The sequence below is a fragment of the Mchenga conophoros genome, linkage group LG17, assembly GCF_057382185.1.
Source record: "Mchenga conophoros isolate Kocher_MC1m ecotype Shallow Benthic linkage group LG17, M_conophoros_male_GT1.1, whole genome shotgun sequence".
NCBI classification, from domain to species: Eukaryota; Metazoa; Chordata; class Actinopteri; order Cichliformes; family Cichlidae; genus Mchenga; species Mchenga conophoros.
In genome coordinates, this window is record NC_140542.1 from 6,742,145 (window position 1) to 6,767,213 (window position 25,069).

The window sequence follows — 25,069 nt, forward strand, 5'->3', positions numbered from 1 at the left end:
AGGGTCCTGAGATGGGAGAGAACTAGGCGCTCAAAAGACTTCATGACCACAGATGTCAGAGCCACGGGTCTGTAGTCATTTAGTCCAGTGATCCTAGATTTCTTGGGGACAGGGATTATGGTGGAGGACTTGAAGCAGGCAGGCACATGACATGCCTGCAGTGAGGAGTTGAAAATGCCAGAAAACACTGGGGCCAGCTCGTTTGCACAGTGTCTGAGGGTGGCAGGAGACACACCGTCTGGGCCGGGAGCTTTCCGAGCATTCAGGTTCTTAAACTGCTTCCTCACATCTGCTTCATGAATATGAAGAGTTGTGGTGGGAGGAGGTGGTGTGACAGAATATGACAAGCGGCCTCGTCCTGGTCTCATTTGAGGATTAAACTTTGGTGTAGGGTTCTGATAATGAAAGAAACCTTTAAGCCTTGAGGATATAAGCTCGAGTGTTTCCCCATAAGAAGTCTGTGATGATGGGTTTGTGCTGAGTTGTGGGGTAAAGGGATGTGAATCTCAATGCTCTTTGTTGGAGCATGCTATGGAAAGGAAAGGATTTGAGGATGATGAGAAGGGGGAGGGAAATCGTGATGACACTTTAGATTTTAGGGTTTTGTTTCCATTAGCTGCTCTGGGTGCTGAGTGAAGAGGAGATGAGCTGCTAGCAACATGAGGTCACAGCTGTTGTATCCTGATTAGGGATGCCCCTAAACTAGTTTTTATTTAATCACTCTCATCCTGGTTTGACAGGAATAATAAATGCTTTGACAGAATCAGGAGGTCTAACATGACCAATAACTTTTTGCTGCTCTAAACCTGCAAATTTAGTTGATAATGTACCTTTTTGTTACCAACCCATTATACATATTACGTTGTATAAATTCATAATTGTCATGTAAAAGAAGCCAAAGTGCAATGATGTGCAAATCATCTAAAGAGACTCAGAAAAGAAGGTGACTGGTTGGATATGCCCAGTAAAGCTCATGAGTTGTATTGTATCACTTGAATACAACTGTTTGCAAATTTATGTGTTAGACGCTATGTATGTTTGCAACAGATTAAAGATGCCCAACAACAAATCAGACGGCACTTGTGCATCTGGAGATGCACAAGTGCATCTAAGTCTCCGTTTTTCAATTTGTCTGTGCAGCAGGTGAAATCTACACGCATTCGTCAGCATGTTGGGCTCTCTCCATTGGTGTGCACTCGTGATTTCATTATCACAGTAGGGCTGTGTAATGATCTCTTACTGACAGGGAGCCAAAATGGCCACCAGAGGCTGAGGCTGACTGGGATCTGTGGCTGCCAGTGGCCCGTGACCACACTGGGAATGAACAGCAAGTGAGGGCAAACTGAGGCACTGCATCAGGATACAGTGGAGAGAGAAGGCCCTCTTGGTCATCATGTTACTGCTGCTCGCTGACTGCAACAATAGAGGCTTCTGTCAGAGAGAAGGAAACTAACAGAGCGCTAAGAGAAGAAGGATGTAAGAACAAACATGAGGGATTAATTTGAGCTGGTGTGCATTTTTTTTAAAAGGGAAAAAAATAAGGAGGCTTCTCTGAAAACAAAATCAAAATCACAGTTTTTTTCCATCCAGCATAGCAAAACTTTGGTAGTATGGTCGAAACTGCCTGAATGCTAAGCTTGATTAATATAGCCATCAGTATGAGGGTTTATTGGGTGCCAAAACCATGAATGAAGCTTTATAATACTAGGAGGAAGAAGGTTTCTTCTTCTGTGGTTTTGTATCACAGTATTAATATAAACAGTAACGGGGTAAACAGTACAAATGGGGAATTCAGTGTCTGCCGTTTACAGATGATCCAGCTGTTATTTTACTGCCTGCCTGGCTACCCACTCAGTCTGGTATCATTTAAATAAATGGGGAGGCTGCACTTTTAAGCACACAGACAGTGGGTCTAAGGCAAAGTGTATAAAACATGGATGTGTCACTGGTTTGGTTTGTGGACTACTGTTTTGGAGCCTCTATGGCCTTTTAAGAGACAAGTAACCAAACACTGGAGTGACCATATAAGCTGTGAGCTAATGCTAGCTAGGTTAAAAAGGATGATGCAGTGGAAACCAGCTAATTATGTGCTAATATAAAAAAAAAATCTCTCTCTCTAGATATTTATCTCACTGCGACTGTAACCGGGGTTTAGACATTAGAATTCTCTCCTAATGAGTCATATTTAAGGTGTAGCATCTGTGCTCCACTGACCAGCAGAAAGGGTACACTTCTGAAGAGACCAGGTGCCAAAGAATCAAAACCAGACATTTTGGAAAACTGTGAACAACTTCACTTTAAAAAAATTTCCTCTTTTACAAGAGCAACTTTGTATCAATAAATATGGAAGAAGAGTGTTGTTTACATAAAACAATGAAATAAGACAACAAAATAGAGAATTATTCCGAAACAAAGTTAGTTACTCAGTGGCTTTGACCCTTTGAATATTTTTACTCTGGCTTCATTTTTCAGTCTCATTGCTTATCACTTGGTCTGAACATAGTCTACAGTCGCAGTCTTTGTTTCTCTGCTAATGCCAAATATAGAATTCTTGCACATACTTCAACTGATTTTTACTGAAAAGCCAGTGCAGTGACTAGTGACTTTGAAAAATAAAAGCTAAAGCTTTCATTAAGCTGTCTGTTTGAATAACTCTTGAATTGAGATAAAACCTAGAAAATTATTTTTGTAAAACACTTCACTGAATGCAACTTAGATACTTATCTTATCTATAATAACGCAAAAATGACTCCCAGATATAGATGCTGGTGTTGCACTGCGCTCTGCTATAAGACCCAGAAAAGTTTAATACAAGAGTTCAACATGCAGGAAAGGAACCGACATCAATCCCATCACTCCTCACAAAACTCCTGACCTGGTGACATCACTTTCCCAGAGGGCAGAAGGGACTCAGAGGTCCTGGAGGGTGAAGGGTTTGGGCAGTGAAGGTGTCAATCTGTCTGTCAATTAGGAGTATAGGAGGCAATATGTCTGCTTAAGCCTGACATAAACCCAGTGGTTTTTCGGCAGACGCATACATACAAACAAACAGAGCTCAGGGGTCACAGAGTCGAATTTGCTGCCTGAGGAGGAGAGGGCTGGAGGGTTTTCGCTTGAATAGCCACATGAATGCCTTAGCAAAAACTATAACCCAAAGCAAAGGAAAGTAAAGGAAAAAGTGTGATGAAGAACATTAAAAGGAGGGTCAAAGATTAATAAAATACAAAATACAAAGAACCTGGCAGCTCTGATATCTGAAAAATAGAAATGTTGATAATTTTCAGAACATCTAAAGTCGTTTAAGCAGGAAGGACCAGCAAAATGGGAAAACAGCCTTATAATGTTTGACTTCCATGTAACAAAAAATTAGGGCTCTGAATTCCAAACTGTCAGTCGAGTATAACAAATACATCAGTTCGTAATTTATTTTCGTAAGAGGTCTTCTCCCCCCGGAGAGCTATTACAAATTTTATTCTTGTTTTCCATATCTCTGTTGCAAATAGATTCCTGACTTTATCTTTTTTCTTAATAGCATTCCTTGAATTGACTCCAGGCTGCCAGCAAACATCCGTGTGGAAACAATAATGACGAGAGAAGAAAGGAAAGCAGAAAATAAAGAAGAGTGAAACAAGACTGCCAGGAGCAAACCTGCTTCTACCCCCCGACACACAGATATACACACACACACACACACAGATATATACACACACACTTTTGTGCATGATTTACGACAGCTTATAGCCTAGATCACAGATCCCAATCTGAACACACAGAGACAGACACTTAAAAAAGACAGGAGGACACATGTTTTGGCTAACTGGCTACTGACGGTGCTTAAGGAACAAGAATGTGCATGTTTGAACACAAGCACGGCTTCCTGAGGAAACTGAAATAATCCTTGATGAGAGCGAGTAAGAATCACAAAAGACACGGAGAAAGGTAACACTGTTGTGAAGCTCATAAATAATCCGTCTTTAAACACACTGGGGACTGTATGACAGAGAAAACACACAAAAAGACTTATGTTCAGTTTAAGGACATCCACCTTAAACGACATTCCTGTAACTAAACAAAGCTTCTAATGAACTGCTGACAGTATGTTCTGTATGCCTTTGTCCACTGGATACATTTTCTGCAATTCCCACGGAAAAAAAAGCATTACAAATGATAACACACTTTATTTATATAGCACCTTTAAAAGCAGTTTACAAAGTGATTTGCCAAAAGTGCAAAGCACTTTAGAAAGGTAGAAAGGTTTCAGGTGAAAAGGAAGGTGAAACTTAAAATTATATCTACTGCAATGTAAAAAAACCCAAACAAACCCTAACATCATTAACCCTTTCAAAATTCGCACTAGCAAAATGAAAATGTCAGGGAGCTATACCTGAGCCTGTGACTTTAAACACTGTTCTGGGGGTTAGAAAGATAGTCTAAGAAATACATTTGAGAAAAGGGATACTCTTCAACTGCATGTTGATAACAGATGTCATAAAATACATGTAGATTTTTTCTTTCTTTTCTTTGACAGCCTCTTTTTAATTTACTGCTGGATATATTCAGTCCGGGTGCAGTGTTGAATTTGGCTCTTTGTCCTTGTAGGAGGTGATAGAGTGAACAAAGGTGCAGCATGTTTGATTAACAATGAAGACCAGATCCTCTGTGCTAAAGTTTGCAGTAAGAGCAGTTAAAAGGAAACAACAGTAAAAAGTGTCAGAAATCAATATGCAAAATACTGGATTTTGATCCCAGTCACTGAAAATATATCTTTGGTTCACTTTATAAATTTCTTTTTAGGATGAATGAACAATTATTACCCAATGTGATCAGGTGGAACCCCCTTTCCTTTGCTATACACATCAGTCGTGTTGCTGTTTCTCGACACATTTTACATTCAGAGTATCCAGGCATTTTGTCTGGAGTTCCTGGGAACTACAGGCAAGTAGTAATATGTTGATGAAACTGAAGCACACAACCAAGCTTAAGGAATGTGAGTACAACAGAAAATATTTATTGGAATGCTCCAGCCATAATAGTACAATATTCACCTGCTGTGTGACAACCGGTGTAAAGCACAAATCTTGACACGGACATAAGAACTTACAGGCATACTCAAAAATGGTTTTGCTGAAGGTATTTTAAGGGATATGACTTGTCTTCAAGGTCCAACCTTCCAATAATAAGATAAGTTAAGGCTCCTGCACTCGTGGAAACAAACACAACTATTCATTTGGTGAAAGCGCCAGGCAAACCCTCTCACAGCTGTCGTATATATTTACAATGTGCTTGATATATGTGTACGTATGTGCAACTTTGTGTATGTTCACAGAACCTTTTTGTGATGGAGGAAACATTATAGTATTTCAACAAACCAAAAGGTTTCTGTGCATGCACGAACCTCGCCGACTCACACGAACTGCTTATCAGCCGAAGCTGCATTATAACAAAGTCAAAGTCCCTCTAGAAGCAAGCCAGCGCAAAACACCACTAGACACATATTTGGGGATTATTCTGAAGCATTAGCTAAATTAACTTTAATTTGATTGTTTACTTAGACATGGAAATGGCATGTATGGAATCACAGGTCAAATCAGATGAAAACTGTTTAAAGTGTTTGCTGGCTTGGCTGCAAAAACAACCCTCCTTGCTGTTTGGGGGATTTCCCCATCAATTTAAAATAGGAATTCTTTGAGTTCTGTGTTTATACCAAGAGACATGAAGTCAAAATGATCTCCTAATAGCAAATAATTTCACTTTAGCTCTTATTGAGGCGGTCGAGTCCTCAAGATTTTCTGATTAACAAATGCAAATGCAACTTTTTTTTAGATTCTAACATTTTATTAAAAAAAATGGATATCCTGATATATCTCTGCTTTTCCACATAGTACTACATGGTGTATATAAAAAAATCACTTAACACACTTAAAATAAATGTATTGAGTGGGTTAACTTTTGGAGGCTTTGTTTATTTTTATTTTTTTGGACTGACGATGATGTGAAAGTGTCAAAGTGTATCGTTAGAATGTATCAAAGTGCTACAGAAAGCATTATCAGTGGTCAGACAAAGCAATGGCTATGGGGAAGGGTGAAATCAAAAAGGTATGCGATCCCAGTTGTAATGCATTTGGCAAATTCATTTGTGACTCATAAGACTCAGTTATGAACATGGGTGTCTGTGTGTCATTTTTCACCACACAGACTAAGAGTTTTCATGCTAAGACTGGGTCAGCAGCATTTTATAAAGTCCACTTTAAAATTGCTAAAGTGCAGGAGCAGTGTAAACTCGAGGCATACAATATATCTCTTACAGTCTTTACAAAAACAGAGCTGAACCCAGGCTGGAAAAAGAAACATAATTTAATCAGTTTTGTCACCAGGCTCCAGCAGCCCAAATTTGCTCATACTTGACCTCACCCTATCCTGGCCCACCTAAGATGAGTTTGACATCATTTCACAGAAGTGAATGAATCTGATCAAAACAGAAGAACATACGTAATCTGGGCTCTCTGCCTCACACTGACACTAATAAAACTGTAGAATTGGTCCAGTGAGGTTGCATTCATCTAGCTTTTCAAGAAAATCCAGAAAAGGAGACTTTATCAAAACCCTGAATGGCCTTTGGTCACATGCATGCAATTTGGTGGGCGCCAGGACTAATAAATGCTAAACTGATTGATAAACTGACCTGAACTGATGGAAGATAATAACACTCTCAGCGCAAACTGCATTGATCACATTAAGTGTTGCATGCCATCTGGCTTTCGCTGGCAGGACAGCGATCTAAACTGCTAACAAAAGCTTCTATATAACCTCTAAATAGACACAACGTACACTGTGCCCATTTGTTTCTCTCACACACCACCAAGGGCAAAGAAAGAGCACTTTCTCTGCATACAGTTCCCTTTTTTCCTGTGCAAAAGTGTATATGTGTGTGTGTGTTCATGGGAGGTTTAGGGCAGAGTTCAGGGAAAACCCAAATACCCTGTGTAGACCTTCTAACCCTCAGGGAGAAACTGTGATTCACAAAATATCTCTCTCTCTCTATCTCTCTCTCTCTCTCACACACACACACACACACACACCTTAAAACACAGACTTTACCAGATCTGACCTTGACCAGACCTGCCAACGGGATCACCAACACACATACACAAGGAAACCTGGGAAACAGGAAGTCGGCCTTGTCCAAGCATGTGTGCGAAAGCTCCGTTAATAAAGAGTGGTGTATGAAAACTCATAATGTGTGTAAAGACAGACGTGTGTCACGTCTAATGCCTAATAATGTAAATTGCTTTAATGGCTAAGGCCGTCTACAATTTATGCCCCCCCCCCGAGTGTGTGGGGCAGGATTTAGGTGGGGCTTGTGGGAGGGAGGCTGTGGTGGTATCTCTGATTTCAAACAGCCGCTGGTGCTCTGGGACCAGGGCATGTCAAAAGGACCCGTCCCCGATGAGCCATATTAGGGCCCTGATCCCCAATCAATCAGCACCACGCTAAAAAGAATCCCAAACAAGACGGCAATTAAGCCCCGCCGAGGACTTAACTAAACATGTGAGAGAGATAGGCTTTGTAAGAGTAACTCTGTGGGCACTTCTTTGACTCGGTTTGTGAGTGTGCATTTTTGCGGGGAAAAAGGCCCCAATCTATGCAAAGTACAGAGGTTCAAAATGTCCCTGCAGAACAACCTTTGTTTTTCAAAGTGGAACAGTAAACACACTCATATTTGAACACGAAGCATCAGAGCGCCTACCGATTATGTTTTGACGACTAGACTAGAAGCTGAGTCTGATATGCAAATGCAGGTAAAAAGGAGACCTTTAATATGCTATAACTTGCTTTTTCACCTGGTGAGGTGACCATTGAACCTTTAACTATAATGCCCTTTTTTGAAAATTTCACCAGTAAATTATTTGATACACACCCCAGCTTATTTTAATGGGGTCAGGCTGGAGGATTTGATTGGCTTTCATTGAATGACCCAAACATGGACAGAATACCTTTTTATAAATTTCGCTAAGAAAGTTTCCCCGCTTCATGTTCCACGTTTTGCAGATAAACATAAGCAAATAGGGGACTGTCCACCAGCTACTGCTCTTACCCCAATTAAACTGCAAGCAGGTTGAGAAAACTCACAGAGCCATTTGCGTGCAAGTCCGAATGGCAAGAAAAAAGACTTTCAGTGTGACAGATGTGTTCCCCCTACTCCTAAAATTAAAAGAGAGAGAAGAGCCCCATGTGTTAGTCTGAAGCGCTGAAGAAAATCAGCATGTGGTCGAGAAGAAATGCATCCAAAAATTGAGAGGGCCTGTCATCCCCTCAGTCTGAATGGGTGCGATGCTTGTGGTGTAGAGCAAATCATAATCAGTCCTGGCCAGCATCAGAGAACCGCAGCCGTGTTGACACTGGCACCGAGGTGCGAAGAAGTGAAACCAAAATCCAGGGTTTCTCAATACAGCACACAAGTTCACAGTCTCAGTAAGAGTCTATTGTGACCAAAAACAGCACATGCACTATGCTGCGGGCTGGGGGGTTTAATGGGCGAGTGGTTTTGAAATGGCGGGCCTGTATCTCTCTGAACTAACAGGACACTTTTTTGCACCTCGTTTCAGAGTTAGCATGCATTTGGGGTTTTGTTAATATCAAATAAGGCAACCGGTTAGCCAAACAGCATGTTCACCTTCTTCCTGAAGTTAAGAAATAACGTTTGTATGCTGAATGCGACTCTATCGCCAGGGGTTGCTAGCATGATGACATAAATAAAGGAAGCAGCTACCTCGGCTTTGTCCAACACCACAGATTCACATTTTATATGTTGATTGTGTTATCTGTAAAACTGCTAAAGTGATTTAAAAACAAAAACCAGATTGTAGGGTTGCAGGAGGTTATGTGTGGTGCTTTCTGGGAGTCCTGAAGGCAGTTGATACATTTCAGTGTTTTCAATGGACTAAACAAACAGTTTGGATTTTGTTTACTTTGGACAGCAGCAGGCTATGGGGCGCCGTTTGTAAACTGAAACATGCCGAAATTAACAGCAACATTTTTCCACATTTAGCTCTAAATCTTACAAAAACATGTTTTTTCGAGTCATTTTTTACAACATTTAGTAAAATATTTGTAACTTTTCATATTTAAAACAGGATTTTAAATGTTAAATCTAAATGCTAAATGTTAAATCTAAATGTTAAATGTTAAATCTAAATGCTAAATGTTAAATGTAAATATTATATTTAAATGTAAATGTTAAATGTTAAATGTAAATATTATATTTAAATGTAAATGTTAAATGTTAAATGTAAATATTATATATAAATCTAAATGTTAAATGTTAAATCTAAATGTTATATATAAATCTAAATGTTAAATCTAAATATTATATATAAATCTAAATGTTAAATGTTAAATCTAAATGTTATATATAAATCTAAATGTTAAATGTTAAATCTAAATGTTATATATAAATCTAAATGTTAAATGTTAAATCTAAATGTTATATATAAATCTAAATGTTAAATGTTAAATCTAAATATTATATATAAATCTAAATGTTAAATGTTAAATCTAAATGTTATATATAAATCTAAATGTTAAATGTTAAATCTAAATGTTATATATAAATCTAAATGTTAAATGTTAAATCTAAATGTTATATATAAATCTAAATGTTAAATGTTAAATCTAAATATTATGTATAAATCTAAATGTTAAATGTTAAATCTAAATGTTATATATAAATCTAAATGTTAAATGTTAAATCTAAATGTTATATATAAATCTAAATGTTAAATGTTAAATCTAAATGTTATATATAAATCTAAATGTTAAATGTTAAATCTAAATGTTACGGAAAACTAAATATTTAGCTAATATGCAAATTTATTGTACGGGTCAACGGAAATACCAAAATAAAAGCTTCAAGAAAACCTCCCGCGCTAAAGTGTGCCGGTCGCGGTCAGGTTCTGTGTTTGCGCTCCTCTTACGGTCACTTTTGACTGCCATGAGCTGCTTCGACTATTCCCTACCAGCATGTTCAGCGATTTAGCTGAAAACATTGGAAGAGCCGTTTTGTCGGCCATCCAACGATTCAGCGGTAATGCACCCTCGACCTCACAAACGCCGCAGCACTTGGTAAGTTTATTGTATAGCATTTTGGACGGGTTGATAGCAGTGTTAGCAAAACTAACAAAGCTAAATTACTTAGCTAGTCCTCAATTATTTCTCTCAGTCAGAACATGGTATGAAATGTTTAGGTGGAAACTAGCAAGCTAACTTCCTGTTAAAGCAATGTTAACAGTTTTTGATATTCACGCTGTTGTTATTTTAAATAAATATGTAGGCCAATAAGTACAAAATCCAGAGAGCTACACAACATGGGATGGTTCATTTACAAAGAAGTGGACAATTTTACAGAGCTTCATTAACTCTTCCAGTCACATATCCTGAAAAGGTTGAGTTAAATTGATTGTCCCCGGTGAATGGGAGGTGTCTGTTTACCTCGGAGATTGAGTGGCAGTCCACAGAGAAAAACGTTGGTCAGATCTGTCTTCATCTAATCCCAGCTAACTGAATTTTGTGTTTCTTCAGTGTTTGGCGGCATGATGTCGAGGATGTGCCGCTTCCCAACCACTGATGGGAACCACCTACGAGTGCTGGAGCAGATGGCTGAGAGTGTCCTGTCTCTAAACGTTCCCAGACAGCCTTAGATGTAAACTGGGATGGTTTGCATCAAAGAGTGAAGTTGCAGGAAGGACAGTGAGCACCTTCAAGACAGTCAAGGGCCGTGGTCTTCAGCAAAGAAAGAGCAGAGTCCTGTCTGCAGGTCAGGGATGACTCGCTGCATCAAATGGAGAATTTTGGTACCTCAAGGTCTTATTATTGGCTTCCTGTTAAATCCAGAATTGAATTCAAAATCCTGCTCCTCACATACAAGGTCTTAAATAATCAGGCCCCATCTTATCTTAATGACCTTGTAGTACCATATCACCCTATTAGAGCACTTCGCTCTCGCTCTGCAGGCCTACTTGTTGTTCCTAGAGTATTTAAAAGTAGAATGGGAGGCAGAGCCTTCAGTTTTCAGGCCCCTCTTCTGTGGAACCAGCTTCCAGTTTGGATTCGGGAGACAGACACTATCTCTACTTTCAAGATCAGGCTTAAAACTTTCCTTTTTGCTAAAGCATATAGTTAGGGCTGGACCAGGTGATCCTGAATCCTCCCTTAGTTATGCTGCAATAGACGTAGGCTGCCGGGGGATTCCCATGATGCATTGAGTTTTTCCTTTCCAGTCACCTTTCTCACTCACTATGTATTAATAGACCTCTCTGCATTGAATCATATCTGTTATTAACCTCTGTCTCTCTTCCACAGCATGTCTTTTATCCTGTCTTCCTTCTCTGACCCCAACCGGTCGCAGCAGATGGCCGCCCCTCCCTGAGCCTGGTTCTGCCGGAGGTTTCTTCCTGTTAAAAGGGAGTTTTTCCTTCCCACTGTCGCCAAAGTGCTCATAGGGGGTCATATGATTGTTGGGTTTTTCTCTGTAGCGCCTTGAGGCGACTTTTGTTGTGATTTGGCGCTATATAAATAAAATTGAATTGAATTGAATTATTCACAAATGAAGGGAGAACAGAGCGGGAGGTTGACAGACAGATTGGGGCTCTGTTGTTTTGAAGTAAGAGTTAAGCATAAAAGTGAAGCTGTTGATTTATCTGTCAATCTACCTCCCCACCATCAACTATGGTCGTGAGCTTTAGATAGTGACAGAAAGAATGAGATGGCAGATATAAGTGACAAAATAACCCTTCTCTGAAGGGTAGGCAGCCTTTGCCTTTGTGATAGGATGAAGAGTTCAGTCATTGGGGAGGCATTTGGATTAGAGACACTGCTCCTTCACATCGAAAGGAGGCAGCTGATGTGATTCTGGCATGTGATTTGGATGCCTTCTGGACACCACCTGCATGAGGTGTTTTAGGCATGTCCTGGAGGTAGGAGGCCCCAGGGCAAACTGAGGGCTCGGTGGAGAGATTACATTTCACAGTTGGCTTGGAAATAATTCAGTTTTCCCCCAGATGAGCTGGAAGAGGTGGCTGGCAAAAGGGAGGTCTAAGTTTCTCTCCTTAGATTGACCAAACCCATGACTTTGAACGTGGATATATAGGACAGGGAGGATAAATAAAAGGATGTTACATTAAACCAGTGGTTTCCAAACCTTTTTTTTTTTTTTTTTTTTTTTGCTAGGCCCCTGTTTGTTTTACAAGAAAATCTTCGCAGCCCCCCGGCACAAACACATTCTCAAACCACACACAGCCATTTATTGTTTTCAAACTCCACTGCAGTTTCTTTCACACCTCAAACCTTTAAAAAACCAAAAGCAAACAAATAAAAGTAAACTACAATAAATTACAGGTTGGAACAAAATAAACTAATACCATCTTTATTTTAAGCGTAGTTGTTTCATTCCCCGTTTGTAAGAATAATTTTTCAAAACATGCCTCTCTGTGCAAAGTGGGTTTAAAAACATAAAACGTGATTTGGACAGGGGAAATGGGTTTTGGTTTAGACACAAATACATATGATTTAAAAAAATCTTCTTGTGATCACACATACTTCTTTTTGTGCCTCTAAAACATCCTCGTTTGTCTTTCCAGAACAGACATATGATGTCGTAACTGTCGGAGCACCGGCCTCTCACTGCCAGGGTTTCTAAAAATGGCGTTCTGAGGAAGCTCATCCAGAAGTTTGAGGAAGCAAAGAAACAGTAAGTTGAGAGTAAAGTCGGGCGTCACATTAGGGCTGGGCGATATGGCCTAAAATCCATATCGCTGTATAATTTGAAGCACATGCGGTAATGATATATATCGGGAAATATTCTTTTCTTCTGTATAACATATTTTCCACACTATATGGCACACTTAATTAATTTTCTCAAAAATCGAAAGAGTGCCTATGTATGAATTCTGGTTGTGCTTACTGACCTCGAACCGATTTTGGCGTGCAGACATCTGTTAAAAAATGTTTTAGTACTACTTTGGTAAGCTGCACTGCTTGATGGATTGTCAGAGCATTACGGCTGCCGTAGTGAGGAGCTTCATGGAGTAATCTGGGTCCAAAACTCCGTGGGCTTCAGCTCCCAAAGTCGGATGAACACTGAGAGTTAAAAACGGTCTAAATTCTTTCATCTTTAATAAAATCATCAACCTTGCTGCTTTACCAGGTGTAACAATTAAGTTTAACATCCATGCATCAATGAAAACAGAATTTATTAAATTTAACGGAGTTACAAGTTAACAGGAAGTTAGCTTGCTAGTTTCCACCTAAACATTTCATACCATGTTCTGACTGAGAGATTTTTTTAAACTAATTAAAACGTACAGCTCTGCTACCACTTCCAACATAAATGAAGACAGAAAAGTAAACAGCAGTGGCGTTTGCAGGGTTACTGAAGTTGGACTACCTGGTATATAATGTTGTGCTACGTGATTGCTAGCGACACAGGTTTGTTAGCATAACATTAGCACAGTGAAGCTGGAGGATGAACGCCAGCTTCACTTTTTTCCACTTGATAAAAGTTAACGTGAGGGATTCTGGTGGTTAGGGACAAATGCAATGGCATAGTGATGACCTCTGCTCCTGTTTTGGGTTTTTATATTTTGCTTTATTCGTCTTGTGATTTGTATTTAAACAGTCGTTTTTGGTCACCTTGTTTCTTCAATTTCTGCATTAATACTTCAGTTCCCATTTTATGGCTTCCTCTTAATTTTGCTTTTGTTACTTTTCCAATCAGCGTAAATGAGGAGGAATGGTGAGTCCTTGCACTGCTTTGCTTGTTTTCATTTGACTGAACTAACTTCATTAGAGTTATTTGATATTGTATTTTGCACTATCCTACTGTATATTACTGTAATAGTAGTATTCTTATTGTATATATGGTATATCTTATTCCTCTGTTCCTCTGTCTCTCTTGCTGCATTGAGTATGTGTATGACTAAAGAATTTCCCTCGGGATAAATAAAGTTCTTCTTATCTTATCCTTAAGATTTGTACAACAAAGTATTTTCAGTTTTAAGCTGGAAGAATGGGGTTTTGCACAGCTTATCATGTTAATGCAAGGAAAAAAGGGCACGTAGCGCATCGGTGATGTGTTCACTAATATAGAACTAAAATGTGTGTTACCTTAAAATGAGCAAATCCTTTGTCACAAAGTTGTATATGAATACTGCTCATTGTATAAATTCAGTCATTTTAAAGTCTATCAAAAACAAGTCAAATCCTGACAATATTAATGAGACGTTTCTAAAATTCTTCTACACAGATGGTCTGAATTTGTGAAGCGAGTGGTATCGCTCTCCGTCCCCGGCAGTCGGCTCCTCCTTGTTTTTTCTAAGCCACGATTAGGCTCGTTGAGAGCAGGCATGTGCATGCAGACAGTGTTTGTTTTTACATCTGGTGGGTAACGTCCCTCCCTATATTTTTGGAACAGTACCTCTGAAGCTTGATTTAGATTTCTGCAGGAAATTTACGTTCTAACTTCAGATGTAACACCTCTTAACACTAAACCGGTCCATTCCACACTGTTGTTTCCAGTTACAGCGTATATTTCCTGCTGAAGCATATTTCAGGCATAAGACAGAAACATTACAAAAATATACACCTGCAGGCCACTCTATTGTCTTTATTTGATTAAATGCACTAAATTGCTGCCACAAGCTTTTGAACACATGTACCTAATAAAGTGGCTGGTGAGTGTAAGAGTATCCTCAGTCCCAGCTTGGATAAAGACGTGTCTGTGTGTCTTTGTTCCCTGCAGTAGTGCCCTCTCCAGCTCAGTCATCATCCACATACCCCAGGACACTGTCTGAGCCAAAGAGATCATCGCCCACGTCAACACGCAGAAGACTCAGGTCAGCTATTACGCAGAGGCTATCTCAAGCTGCCAAAGACCAATCGCTCGCCAGTCTGGCTGACAAGGTACTAAAAGTGTTTGACGTTACGTGGGGACGCTTCATATTTCATTCATACCCTCTTCCTTTCAGACCCGTCAGCTGGTGACAGTGTGCGGCTGCAAGCTGCTAGCTTCAGCTATTTAGGCCCTGAACGCAGTACGGGGCGAGTACATCGCAACCAAAGCTTCTCCTTCCGCTGAGTCTGAACAAGTAGTGCTCCGCAATGACCAGGATACGCTGAGAGCAAAGTACAGCGGTCACAACAGCCAGTCGTCACTGCACGTGGACTGGCACGAAGAGGAGTGGGTGAGTTGATCAGCAGTTATTGGCTGTTTTCTGATTCCAGATTTTTTATTTCTTTAGCATGAGAACAGACAAGCTTAGTTTCTTGGCACACATTGTGGATACAGCTTAATATCTTAACTAGACTCTGAACTCTGTTTTTCTTTTCTTGTTGCTTCTTCTTCTTCTTGAGTCATCCCTCTCATGTTGATTTCCAGCTCAGGTCACTCCTTACTTTTAAGAAGTTGGAGGATTCGTGAGCAGATTTTTCCTTCACCATATCAGCCGACTTTATTCTAGAGAAAATACTCTTAAATGACTCTTCTTTAAAAAGTGTTCAGTGTTTTATGTCTGGTCCGTGTGTCATCTTTGTCTTTACAATGTTGCAGCAATACTGTAGTAATGATATGATATGATATGATATACCTTTATTAGTCCCACAAGGGGAAATTTAAATGTTGGTTTAGTGTAAGCTCAGCTTTTTAACTAATGTAAGAAGTGTTATGACTGACTCGTTTTTAATACCTAAATCTGGCCTCAGTGCACAAACCTAAATGAATCGGTACATATGAAAGCGCCCAAGTCACAAGCTGTGTTCAAGGACATGGATAAAACAAAAAGGTTCAAATTTGTGCACAAAAACCCCACAAATCAGTGTCACTGTTTTAAAATCTGCTGCGAGACCGCTCTAAATGTCAGCTTTTTCTTTACGTAAAGACTGGGGTCTGTAACATATCAGCTCGTTTCTTATTTATTAAAGAACATGCCTGACACCAGGCTTTTGAGTTAACGGCTCCATTAGATCTCTGCAAGTATTTTTAAGTATTTTTAGGTTCTTTCCAGCAGGATTTGTGGCTAGTTCTGGAGCTTGACCCTAAAAGATTTCAGTGTGTCGGTGCTTCTGCTTTCCCTGTTGTCCTTCTGTTCCGTCTTTTTTTCTGTTTCTGTCAAATTTAAAAACAACTGCACTCTGAAATACACACTCTTTGCAAGATGTTGTCTAAACTAGTGGTTGGAAGGCATATTTGTGTTTGGTCTCTGATGGTTTATTTACACTTTTTGCAGGCCACGCCCACGGACTACAGAGCCACGATGAGCAACAAAGCCAAGAAGTCTATGGACTTCCTGCTGATGCAGGACACCGCCCCGACGATAGCCACGGACGTGTCACTGCAGTACCGCCTCGACATCGTCTTCTGCCAAACGGTCACCTACACATATTTTAATTATTGAATGTCTGAGCTGATGCGTTTATCCTGCAGTGACTCAGAGTGAAGGAGAAGGCCAAGAAGAAGTGTAAATATCATAAAAGCAAGGAGTTCAGAGCTCTACGACTTAGTGTCTTTATGGTATTTATGTGTGTAATGGAGACCAGGGGTTCCATTACCCTTACTTGTATTTTTATTAATTGACTGACTGATTTGTATTTAAAAACCATAATGAAGAAAAACACACACTGGTTGATTGTGATCTTTATTAGGTTTTTTGGGTTGTTATTTAAGTGACTCGTGAAAGGTGAAGAGACAGGGGGACTGGCCATCCTACCTGTGTCAGGAAAAGAACCCGTGTTAGAGCTGTTCACATTTAAACATTTGTCTGTAACCTAAATTAGTTGTATATGTAAAAAGAGAAGTGTTAACAGTACTCACTTTGTAAAGAGTAAAAGCAGCTCAATCACCTGCTTATGAGCTCCTGGAGCAAACCAATGTGCCAGGCTAGGGGAGTGTGTGTTGGAGTGATTTTGTTAAAAGTTGTCATTATTGTGCTTGGACCTTGTCTTGAACTGTATGTTCAGATATTTTTCTGTTCCTCCCCCACATGTAGGATGTTGGGGATGTTACTAGCTATAGTTTTCAACTGCAGGCCCAATCTATGTAAGATTCTGGTTTCCTTATTTGGTAAGGAATGTTCACTTCCTGCCCTTTACAGTATGGGCTCACCATGTAAATGGTGGACTGTTAAAGAGGTTAAGCCATATACGAGGTTGAGGGGAGATACCCTTTTATGACTAGAGATGCGGTTAAAACGTTTGTAACCAGGAAGTCACGTATACAGACACACACACACACACACACACACACACACAGTGCCTTAGCTTTTACCACACAACATATGGGGTTTACAATGGGCGGTTGTGTAACTGTTTTCATTCAATAAAAGGCTGGAGTTGGAGTTGTCTGAGTTTGGGTGTAGAGCTTGCAACTCTGAGAATCTGACCAGGCTTCCCCTGCACAAGTAAAAACCAATCGAACTCTGATTGTCTTACTTTGTTCTGAGTCAGCGAGGGCTGAAACCTAACTGTGTGGTTAAGGTGTTTTAATGCAGCGGTCCCCAACCGCCGGGCCACGGACCGTCGTTTGGTCGAGAGATGAGGCTCGGGTGTGAAATGTATGGTTTTCAGAGTTTTTATCGTTATTTTGTTATCGTTTTTATCGTTAACTCTGTTTTCCTGGGTCTTTCACGTGTGTTATGAATAAATCTTTTTTTCCGGTACCGGTACTAGTTTTATTTTGTTGTATTTATCTGTGACACCTTAAAGGCCGGTCCATGAAAATATTGTCGGGCATAAACCGGTCCGTGGCGCAAAAAAGGTTGGGGACCGCTGTTTTAATGTATATAGAAGAGACTGAAGTTTATATGTTAATGAATTATTTATAGGACTTGTTCCAAATCTTCATGTCTATGATGTGCTATATCAGCCCATTCTCACTCCCGAGGCGTAACATGTCGACGTTTTGTCACGTCCCGCAGCGTTCCTGAGGAACGCGAAAGGAGACCTTCGGCGTTCTTATTGTACGCGGCGGGCTATGGCTGGAATCCAGTGCAATGACGCTCCCGCGGTAATAGACGTTCCAGCCCTGTATTCCAGCCCTAAACCTAACCTTATCCCTAGCCCTGACCATAACCTTATTCCTGACCTTAACCAGGACTTTAATGATGTTAAATAGCGTGTTTCTAAGCGATTTGAAGAAAAAGAGCAAACATGTGTAGATTCAGTCCAGACGGTTCTCATATTTCCTCTTTTTTCCGAGGTCGTCATTTAGGAACGTGGTGGGTAGCCAAAAACGTAATATGGTGACGATTTGTCACCTAGCGTAAAATGTAACGTAATATGGTGACGATTTGTCACCTAGCGTAAAATGTTACGCTTTGGGAGTGAGAACGTGTTGGTTATATTGTAGTGGTTTTCTTATGGGGAGGGTTTTGTTTTCCTTTGGTTTGCTGACCCCCAGACTTGGTCTATTCCAGATGCTCACCTGAATCAGGTAGAGTATGACAGGAAGCCATTTGCTTTTCAGAAGGGTTGGATTCTTTGCTGTATCACCATGTGTTCTCATTAATAAAGTACATTTTACTCCAGTCTCGTGCTATTTTAGTGGAAGTGACCCATGACCGTCGGCCAAAACTGACAATATGACTATTAAAAGTCTGAGTAATACTGTAATTTTCTGCTGCTCATTCCTGTGCAACATCCCATTTGGCCTCCCGTCATATTTCTTTTCAAGATTTTCTTATTTAATCACTAGTGTACATATATTTATATTTATAGATACATATATATTTAGTCATCTTTTCTCTTTTACCACGTCTCTCTAATATTTTGCTCTTTACTATTTTTCTATTTTTTATTTTATTATATTTTATTATATTTCTACTGTACCATGCTGCTGAGTGACTGCTGCTCGTCAAACACATTTCATTGCAATGTTGACCCTGTGCTAACTTGCATATGACAAATAAAACTGAAAACAGTAAAGGCAAAGGGAACACATCAAGTAAGGATTTCACACTCCCACTCACAACGGCACTTTCAAAGCATAAAGCCAAATATTTCAAAATTTCATTTTGAGGCATTTTTAAAATGAATGTGTTTGAGTTTCATTGCTCCAAAGCAATGTTTTCATATAAGCAAGACAACAACCAGTTTGCAACCATGTAAGTACAGTCCTCTATTGTAAACAGACGTGTTGGCAATCTGTCTGCGTTTATAAATTAGACAACAGTTATTTGCAGATCTTCATCAATCTGCCTGAGAGTGATTGCAGTCGGTCTGAGTTGGACTGCAACTGTTTTGAGTCAGGTTGCCTCCAAGGAGGCAGTTTATTATTTTCCTTTCCTAGTTGGAGAGATGGCTGTTGTTTTGTTTTTACTGTAGTGTGCTGGGCCATTAATGGCTCAGGGGCTGCAGCGTATCCGCGCCAACACCTAAGGCCAACGTGGAATCACCGGTCAGACTAACATAAAGAAAAAATCTGTTAAATTACACATTTGTATTCATTAAGTCACAGACAATGAAAACAAGCAGAAATCAAGATGTAATATTTTTATAATTTTATTGATGTTAAATTAAAGTCCCAGCTTAGTTATGTTGTCAGTGCAAGTCACTTCAATCTGTATAGCACCAAAGGAAACAATGGTGTTTTCAAGGTGCTTCACACTGTAAGGTAACAACTTACAGTATTAAAAAGAAAACCCCAAAAGAACAAACCCCTCTGAGCAAGCACGAGGCGACAGTGGGAAGGAAAAACTCCCTTTTAAGAGGAAGAAACCTTCGACAGAACCAGGCTCAGGGCGGGGTGGCCATCTGCCGCGACCATTCCTGGGGATTTCAAAAATGACTTGATCTGATCTAAATGTAAAACTAGCTAATTTAAAGTGTCCAGTGAGTTTTAGAAAATATCTTGCTGTTGATATCACGATGTCACTATAAAGGGGAAACTTTGTTTCCTCCCTTAAACCTCCCAAAAAATGCACGCACCGATGAGAAGCACTTAGATATGCAACTTGGTTCTGTGAATATCTTTCTTTTGAAAGTTTTAACAATATCTTCATCAAGATCTTGGACGTTTAATTGCCAGAATGTCACAATAACCGCTGCATGCTTCCATCTTTTACAGAGGGATTTGAAAACCCTCTCGCTGAGTTTCTTGAACTTCTCTGGGGGGATTTTGTCGTATTCTTCCCTGATTTCAGTCCAGATTTTCATGGTAAGCCGGTTGGAGATAGCTTCAGCATTTTCAATGCTGAAGACTGTGCCTGATTTTTTTGCAACCCGGGAAATCAGTCCTTCCACAAAGCTTTCCACTGAAAGTCTGCATCTTTCTTTCTTTTCATATGATTCCAGTCTATCGATAATTGTTACTGCCAACAGGTGTTCTTGGAATACTGAAGTAGTTATGATATTAAATATTGGTTGTCCCATTAAATTCATTGAATCCTCCTCCCCACTCCTCCCCAATGATATTAGTGACACTTTATGTAATTTGTCACAAATATCAGTGAAAATGGCATTAGCAATGCAGTCAAAATAATTCTGCACTTTTCGGTCTAAATGCAAATCCATCCACTTGAATTTGTCCAAGAGTAGATCCAACAAACGTTTTTGGTGAGAATGAGGGCACTTTAAAAGTTTACCAAGCTTTGAAAGCACAGCCTGAATTAATGTCTCTAACCACCTTTCAAAGTCTAAGGTGTTTTCAGGTGGCTCACAGTCTACAGAAGATCTGTGATTCTGTATCTTTTTATATGACTCCGTTTGACTTATGTTTGTTAACGGTGGGATGCTGGCTTCATGTTCAACACAGGATTTCTGCTGCTGGGGATCTGGAATTGGATTGTTTTCTGCTTTTGCAGCACTGTGTTGGTCAGCATTTTGACAGCGTTCTTCTGTGTTTGCTGTTTCTTGGCTGTTAGCATCTATATTCTGTGCTGTATCAAACTCCTGCTCAGCAGAATCGTCCAAAAATTTCACAGGTGACAAAAACGTTTTGCCAGTGGTGGTGTGGACAGAACAGTTTTGATGTACAGGGGAGTTCTGGGAAGACCTCAGTGGTGATACTGCTCCTGACTGTTCACACAGGTCCATTACGTCCTCTACAAAACCTGCAAGCCGCTTAGCGGTGGAGCAATCCGGATAGCCTGAGGTAAGCTCTTCCCACTGCTTGTACGAAAAATCACTGAACAAGTTATTCAAGAGGGATACTAAAGCATGCACTGTAGAATTATCCCGATTGGTCTGAACTGTTTCATCATTTGTCATTGTGTTACAGTTTGAGCTTGCCATTTCACTTTTTTGTTTTTTATGCCTAAAATGTTGTTTTGTGTTAAACTCCGTGTTTGAACGTTTAAAGCGCTGCTGTCCCGCTGTATGAATGCGTTTCAACTGAACAGCCAGGTCTATATATAAGGTCGGTTTCTTTGTAACGTCACCAGTCAAAGGACTGGCCCGGCTCGTCATAACGAAAGGGGGCGGGACAAATCTGTTGCTTAGCAACTGAAAAAAAGGCACACCGCGCTGAATGCTACATCCGTCCTGCGACGGTACACCGCCTCCGCACCACCGTTTAAACATGAAGTGTGGATGTTAGAAGATCCCAAATATGGTGAGCTACTGGAAAATTACTCACGTTTTTGTTCTTGAGAGTGAGCGATAATAAGCGACATTTTATTGAGAAATTACAGTAGTCTGTCTGTTTCTCTTCATAGCTCTTTTCAAAACACGGTTACCTTTGGTTTGTTTGGCTCGCAGCTTAAAACGTAGTTTCAGTGTTTTTTCGCCTTCTGTGATTAATTCTGGTTTGCCTGCTTTATGGAGCTCAAACCAAGGCAAAATTGAAGTATCAGTATTTAAATGTAAATAGACTCAAACTAGGAGTGGATCAAAGGGGGTCCTTTCAGGTGCCAAATCTCCACTGCTAACATTTTATGCATGTTTAGCTTAATTGTAGAAAAGGTGCTTGTAATAATGTTTGGGTGAATAGGTGAATGAGGCATGTTGTATAAAGCGCTTTTTAATGCACGAGCAAAATACAAAAACCCTATATAAAAAGCAGTCAGTTTACCATTTATGTATTTGTTCCATTGAACGCTTCTGTGAAAATCAATTTGATACTTGTTCAAATAAAAAATTTGAATCGATTAGTTGTTTTCTCAACATTTATTAATCGACTATATGCAGAAAACTGTGACACTGTGGAACCCTTATTTTAAAGACCTCGTAGTTTGATAGTTTGCTCCCTGACCGTGGTTCTGCCAGAGGGTGCTTCCTGTTAAAAGTGAGTTGTTCCTTCCCACTGTATTGAGGTTTTTTCTTTTTAATTGTAGACTTTCTACCTTACAATCTATACCACCTCGAGGAGAATGTTGTTGTGATTCAGCTCTGCATAAATACAATTAAATCGAATTAAGTGGGTTCAGCTAATTTGTGAAATAAATGTGAGTGACACGGTAAGTAATAGCCTGCATGTAACTCATTGTAAGAAGAGCAATATCGCCCCCTCCTGGTTCAACTTTTTTTTCTTTGCAGTAATCTTTCCAATAATAATACATATGCACTAACCTCATGCTTGCTGTTAACAATAGCCTAAAGACATAAAATCAAGTTTAGTTTTTTCTTTAAGTTTATGTTTTTTATATGGTTGGCATTTATTTTGTTTCTTTTTAATAATTATATTGATTCTATTGATTGTTTGCCAAGCACTGAGGTCTCTGCTTAGACTGTGCTACTGGGATCACTGATTTAAAAATGAGGCAAAAGCACCAAAGTTGTGCTCAAAAACAGTACAGTGAGCTACAACCTGTTGCTGTAGTAATTCTAACACACTTATTGTTTTTAAATACATACATGTTTAGTTTTTTTAAACCTAATTATATAATTTTTTTTTTGCAAAAGTGTCACCTAAACACCCAAATATACGTAATTCAAAACTTACTTTAATTATTACCCATTTGGCTGGTAACATGGACCCAGTCTGATGGATAGTTACTGAACAGATAGTCTTTTCTTTAAAGGCTGCAGTCAAAGCAAATCATTGTAAAAACAAGACAAGTCAATAAAAAACAAGTAATAACTATAATATTAAACTACAATAGAGAGAAAATCCAGTAAATATAATTATATTATGTAAAAAAATATACAAATATTTACCTCTAATTTAAAAAGACATTACAAGGGTACTAGTTTCATTTTAATCTAAACATAATCTAAATTGACACTAAATCAGTTTAAATATTACAGCTGAAGGTGATTTTAATAAATGTACTGCTGCTTGACTTTGTTTTACTACTGCAGTATAATTTATCATGTACAAAAGCTCCAAATGTTGTTTCTCTGACTTAATGTTCTGATGACGTTTGTGTTATTTTGCAGGAAATAGTCAGGACCCAGATGAACCTGTGCTGGAATTCAGTGTGGGTGAGTAATATGAGCATTTATGAAGGCTGTCCATGACCCGTAATTAAATTTAGCGTCATTAGTCTTATTTTGTCTCTCAGTGCAGGTATGTAATGTGACAAAACCTCTAATGATCTGATATGTTTGGGATGGATGGGCTGTGAATTATATAGTGAATTGTCTTATTTTGTCGCTCTGTGCAGGCTAGGGCCTATTATATGCTGTAGCCTGAAGGCAGCTGAGTTGCAGAGGATGGAGTGATCACTGGCTTTCTACTTACAGGGTGGTGGGTCTCAGAGGACAATTGCTACCCCTGTTGAAGTGAACAACGTGTGGAGTGCAACTGGCTTTGTGGCATAGCTGGCTCTGGCCTTGGACTGTGTGTTTTTACTTTGTACCTAAATGGGACACTGGACTTTTAACTATTATTCATTGTGTTTATAAATAAAATTTTAGAATTTTATTGACTGTCATCTTTTTGCCCACGGCGGAGACGGTTGGTCAGACCTAGAATCTCTTTATGTGTGTGTGTGTGTAACATCAGCAGGGTTTCGCATAAAAGAGTGTGAGCAGGTCAAAAGGTCAATTCATTTATTGTAGTTTTATGGCAGCACCTTCTAGTGGCCTTGAAGCAAACAGTCTCCTAACTAAGCCATGGCATCTCCGGTCTCTCCTACTTTTGTGTGCTGTGCTGGAGGAGCAGCATTGGATCTAGTGATACTGAGTAAGCTGATTAGGACCGGCCTGGAGAAATGTGGTTTGCATGAAGTATCAGGAGAAAAACAACCTTGTATTGTAAAATAATAATACACGAATAATAAATACTTTTCATGACATTCAGATTTCTGGACTCACGAGTTCATAGAACATTAATGTTACGAAACATTGAGATAAGTCTTAAAACTACATTGTATACTTATTATTTATTTACTTTAATCAGATTTGACTGGTATTTTTAAACATTAAGTTTTTGTTCCTTCAACTATTGTATTTAAGCTTATGACTCACTCACAGTATGTTTATATAACTGTCTAAAAAACAGTGAGGATGTGGCCGCAGTGGCTGAGAAGCAAGAAGTTTGCTTTTTCTTTTTTTTTTCTTTTTTTTAAATTGGGAAGCATAAATGAACATACCAGAAAACCCTGCACGAAGGAGCCATATTTGTTTTTTGTGTGTGCATAAGATGAAGCTTTAGTATTATTACACATATGATAATGGTGTTAGCATGCAACACACAAACTCAAGTGGTGTTGCCAAGATAGTTGCTGACTGGCAAGAAACTTCTAGAAGAAATCTGGTGACAGTCCAAAGCACAAATGAACATGTTTAATACTCGTGCAAGACCCTGCGGGAAGGTGCCAGATTGCTGTATTTTGTGTGAATCAGGAAAAGTGCACGGTGATGACTAAAGCTTATAAAACATCTCTCTCCTTATGTGTGCATATATGAGAAAGAAAATTCTGCCAAAGCAACTTTAGCTTCTTGCAAGCATCAGTACACAAAGGATGCTAACACAAAGCTAGCCAAGAACCAAGAGTGATTTTAAAGTTGAACGTATGCCGACCCCAGCAGCCAAAGGGAGCTCAGGGGAGAGCTTCTTGGGGTCCAGTGATGTGTCCTGAAGAGACAACATGAGCTCTCCCTCCTGTAGGCCCACCCCAGCAGTAGGTGCTGTCTGTCTCAT

The 25,069-nt window shown here is 39.5% G+C and overlaps 1 long non-coding RNA gene across 1 annotated transcript; it reads left to right on the forward strand.

Annotated features, from left to right (window-relative positions):
* The first annotated feature begins 9,857 nt into the window (after window positions 1-9,857).
* Window positions 9,858-23,848, forward strand: LOC146554994 (uncharacterized). The gene is made up of 9 exons (XR_014889142.1): window positions 9,858-10,122; window positions 10,579-10,850; window positions 11,359-12,745; window positions 13,772-13,789; window positions 14,795-14,955; window positions 15,021-15,236; window positions 16,278-21,595; window positions 23,362-23,406; window positions 23,668-23,848. It is a non-coding gene; the product is annotated as an uncharacterized LOC146554994 (long non-coding RNA).
* The last annotated feature ends 1,221 nt before the right edge of the window (window positions 23,849-25,069 follow it).